Genomic DNA, 5,412 nt, shown 5'->3' with positions numbered 1-5,412 from the left:
TCAATGATATTGTCGTCCCCATGTAATTGTTTATGTAAATGGCTTAAATGAAATACCGGATGGACACGAGAGTGTGTCGGTAACGAGAGTTTCTAGGCACGATCACCAACTCGCTTGAGTATCTACAATATCTTGGAGATAATTTAGGTGTTGGCCCAGTCTTCAGACTTTCCGAATGCTTTGGCACATGCAAAGACATTTCTTCCCCTTCCTCGAAGGTAACTTGCCGATGTTTCTCATCAATGTACTTCTTATACCGATCCTGCACTTGCCGGACATTCTGACAAGTGATTTTCAGCATATCATGATTTACGTACGCGACATCATGCATGTTGAAAAGCTTTAATCAAGTGGAAAGAGTGACCTGAAGAAGACGCCACTTGGGAAAACAATAGTGCTCTTAAGAAGAAGTTTCCCACTTTTGTTTTTGAGGACGAAAACACTTCTCCAAGGGGGGAGTAATGTCAGGCCAAGGGCATACCCAGGGGGGTCACGGACAGGGCCAAGAGGCCACCGCTAGTGTGGACTGGGGATTTAGAGGCTAAGGGGCTATATATGGGAGGTTGGGCGGTGAATCCAAGTCAAGGCAATCCCTGGGCATTATACTGGTATCAGAGCATGGTTCTATTTTGGGGACAGAGGACGTGGAGCCACCCACTTGCTTTGCATGTTACCTTAAGGCGGGGAGGTAAGGCGTGGAAACTCTCTACACAGGGGAAGCTGCTGCAGGGGCAACACCGCTTGTAAGGAGGGAAGTCAAAACCTTGACTTGCATAAAATTGTCCGAGGCCGCGGGCTTGACGGCTGTGCCTCATCAATCCAGGGCTCTCTCAACAGAGGAGGGCCATCAACCAAACACTGTATCGAGCGGGATCTCGTCCTCTCTCTCTCCCCTATGCACCTCCTGCTCGCTGTGCCGCTATAACCTCTTGGAGGGTTACATATTAAACGGCCTTCCAAAGGGTTATTTTGGGTCTTGAAGGCAAGCAAGGGTGTGTGCCGGGGTCAAGGCAAGCAAGGGTGCGTGCCCACCCCGGCACACACCCCTTTTCCATAGTTTTGCTTTGGAGCTCGGCAAGGTGTCGATTGGCGGTCGAAGTTTTCCCTAATTTCAAGCATATCATAACTTCTGCGTTCCCTGCAGCATTTTACCTATTAATTGAGGTTGAATTTCAAAATTCTTTTTTTCAACGTGACCTTCATGTCTACAAACGATGACGGTTGCAACCGTTAGCCATCAAACTTGGTATCGGATTAGCAGACAACTAATCAAGAAGTGCAGCTTTGGGACTTTGTTTTGGATCACATGCAATGTGGTTATTTTTGGTAACAATATCCCAATTGGTAAGGTTCACATCATTGACGACCAAAGGCGACTGAGAGAGTTCACCTTTTCAACCATACCAACACAGCTTGGTTTCTCGGCATTCATACATTTTTGACTTGCGGTTGCGGGGTCTAATTAACACGGCTAATTATCGACATTGGTGGTGCATTCTATAGCTATGAACTTTCTTTGGAATCAAGATATTCTTCTTCTTTTTCCTACCACTGCACAGTCGCCATGGATTCCGATATCAACATGACTTTTGACTTTGAGCGCAATATGCCCGATCCTCCAATGATGGCTCGCGGCTGGATACTCTCACGGAGGGTACCCGCAAAGCTACGGGAAGAGATGACGCTTATGAATTGCTCGATATCCAAGAATTTGGAGCACTTCAAGCACGCATATCAGTGATGGAAACCAATTTTGCATCCTTAAATGAAAATGTCAATAAATTATCCACTTTAGTGATACAGTTTATGCAACAGTAGGCCAAGGGTCCTGTTGACACACACATGCATGAGCACGTAGCCGATCAGGGACAAGGCCATCTGGTCATGGACAAGGTCCATCTCCGGATTCTTTGCACTCTCTCACTGCAAAGGAGGTGGACGATTTGTTGAAAAATACAAAGCCACCAACTTTTAAGGGAGAGGACTGAGACCGCAAAAAGGATGTAGTGAATATTGTTCTCAGCAAGTGGGACGGAATTCACGCCTTACGGCGTACTCCGGATGCAGTCAAAGAATTGCATACAAGTTTGACTCTGGAAGGCAAGGCCTTAAATAGTGGATGCAAGGAGAAGAATATCATACCACAGAGTTTGGCAGCCTTTGAGGCTATGTTTCCAAAAGAGTTTCTGCCCACGAATGAGGCAGATAGAAATTTGACAACTTGAGACACGTGTTCCATGCGCCAACACCCATCATTGCTTGAATATATCTCTCACTATCGGAATGTTATCCTCAAGTTGGAAGGGCTAGACACCTTTCAACAAGTACGTGGGTTTATCCGTGGTCTGATGCGAGAACTTAAGAAGCACGTCAAGACTGAGGACCCTAAAACCCTTGAGAATGCCATAGTGAAAGCCCACATTTATGATGATCCAAATGAAAAGAAATCACATAATAATCATGTGCTTGCTAATACACATGGTAATACATGCCCACAACATGGGCACCATAAAAGGAAATTTCTAGTAGCCAATTCTGAAGCCACTAAAAAACCCAAGGGGTCTTGCGGGCCTCTCTCTTTTGAGGAATTTGAGAAGGCTAAAAAAGAGAAGTTATGCTTTCAATGCTTAGGAAGCGGCTATGGCAAAAAGGATTGTCCTAAGGAGAAATCTGCTGCTCAAAGCAAGGAGAAAGCAGTGCACACGGTGCATGTGCTACCTCTTGAGTCTTCCTCACGTTTCTCCAAGGTGGAGGTAACACACACCGAGGTGGTGCATGAATGCTGTATCACATCTTCCATGTGGCAAGTTAGTGCGTATGCATATATCTCTTCAAGAAAACAAGGTGCGTATCTTGGTAGATGACGGTGTTACTCACAATTTCATTAACTACGGATTAGTGAAAAAACTCACATTGCCCCAAACTCCGAGTTCCCACCGCTACAAGGTAGCAATGATGAACGGTTATGATGCCGAAGTATGGGATACTCAAGTCAGAGATGTACCATTGGAAATTCAAGGCTATTTCACATCCTTGGATTTCCAGGGTTATGAATATGGAGCGGGCATATATGGTACTTGGTAGAGAATGGTTGCATAGCCTAGGACCATCACTAGAGCGTAGCTACGAGCACAACAGTTTGATGTTTGAATCCCATGGCGCACATGTGTTGTTGTTAGGAGAGAAGGATGCGCCTTCCTCACCATTGATATATAGAGCAGAGCTTATGAAGCTCACTTCTAATAATGAAATAGAAGAAGTTTTCTTGTGTTACTCATTGTGTCATTTTCTTTCCAATGTTGAATCTATTGAACATTCCTCAACGCCGCATGCTTCTCTCTCATCTCTTCCAGCAATGGCTACTTCTCAACAAGCAAAGGTTGCTAATCAGTTAAAACAATTATTAAAGGAATTTCACGATGTTTTCCTAATGATTTGCCATCAGGATTATCATCGACACCATCTATGCAACATATCATAGACGTGGTTGCAAGCAATAAACCAGTCAGTAAACCACCCTACAGAATGAGTTATTCTGAAGCTGCTGAGGTGGAACCTCAACTTGTTGACTATCTTAGTAGAGGTTTTATTCAACCAAGTTCTTCACCATGGGCTTCTCCTATCCTATTAGTGAAGAAAAAGGATGGTAGTATGCGCATGTGCGTAGACTACCGTGGATTAAATGCGGTCACTGTTAAGAAAAAATACCCATTACCACGCATGGATGAGTTGTTCGATAATCTCACTCATGCTAGTATTTTTATGAAGATAGACTTGCGGTCGAGCTATCACCAAGTACGTATTCGACTTGCTGATATACCAAAAACTGCATTTCGAACAAGGTTTGGACATCATGAGTTTTTGGTTATGCCTTTTGGGTTAACCAATGCGCCCGCAACAGTCATGAAACTCATGGATAGTGTCTTGAGACCGTACTTGGGTAAATTTGTTATCGTTTTTCTCGATGACATTCTCGTATATAGTGCTTCTGAGGAAGAGCAATTGCAACATCTAAGGCAGGTGTTTGAATTGTTACGAACAAATAATTTATATGCCAAAGTATCCAAGTGTGATTTTCTCAAGGAGGAAATTCACTATCTTGGGCATGTTATCTCAGCTATTGGGCTGCATATGGATCAATCCAAAGTGGATGCCATTCGGAGGTGGCCTTCTCCTAAAAATCTGAAAGAGTTACAGCTTTTCTTGGGATTTGCAGGTTTTTATCGAAGGTTCATTAAAAACTATACTAATGTTGTCGTTCCAATGACGGACCAACTGAAAGGAAAAGGAAAGACCTTCCAATGGGGGGCCACTCAGCAGCATAGTTTTGATACACTCAAGGATGCATTAGCTACAACTCCTATTCTAGCTATTTTAGATCCTTTGAAGCCATTCGTTTTGGAAACGGATGCCAGCAACCATGCTATTGGAGAAGTCCTTCTACAGGAGGGGAGGCCAATTGCATTTGAAAGCAAGAAGCTTGATTTAGTGCAGTAGAATTATTCTGCTTATGAACGCAAACTCTATGCAAGTGTCTGCCTTAAAGACATGGCGACATTATTGGTATGGAGCTCAGTTTGAGATTGTGTTTGACCATGAAAGCATAAAATGGTTTACACAACAAACAAACTTGAAGGATCGAAAGGCCAGGTGGGCTGAGATCCTTCAGGAGTATGACACAAAGCTCTAGTATCATAAAGGACAATACAATGTGGTGGTTGATGCTCTTAGTTGTATGCCTGAGATCAATTCACTTTTGTTCACGGAACTTCGCAATTAATTTTGGATTCCCTGAAGGGCAAATATGAGCATGATGATGCATAGTCCAAAGTGTGGAGCCTTGTCACTCCAATGTTGGTAGTGTGTCGTTAACCTCCACACACAGTTCTCCACCGTTGAGTGATGAACTACAACAATGGAAGAATTTTTCCATCGATAATGGGTACCTACTCCACAAGGGGAGAGTTTGTGTACTGATGGACACAGACATTCAACGCCAAATTCTTTATGAATGTCATGACAGTCCAAGTGCAGGGCACCCGGGTATTAAAAATACTTATGCTCTCATTCGACGACAGTTTTACTCGCCAGGTTTACATGGCTTTGTTCAAGACTATGTCTTGCATTGCCAAAAATGTCAAGTTAACAAAGCAGAGCGCCTGAAGGCAGGAGGACTCTTACATCCTTTGGAGATTCCCAATGGGAAATGGAAAAGTATCTCTATGGATTTTATGGTGGGTTTACCAACCACTATACGAGGTCATGACTCCGTATGGAAGGTCGTAGACCAATTGACTAAACTGCAAGTTTATTCCAACCAAGTCGATCATAATGACTCCATAATTAGCTGAGTTATTCATTTTCGGAGGGCTGTGTTTAAACGATTGGGTACACAACTCAACCTCAGTACAA

This window comes from Adiantum capillus-veneris, chromosome 8 (genome assembly GCF_014529385.1).
Source record: "Adiantum capillus-veneris isolate H3 chromosome 8, ASM1452938v2, whole genome shotgun sequence".
Taxonomy (NCBI): domain Eukaryota; kingdom Viridiplantae; phylum Streptophyta; class Polypodiopsida; order Polypodiales; family Pteridaceae; genus Adiantum; species Adiantum capillus-veneris.
This window is presented reverse-complemented; position numbering follows the sequence as displayed.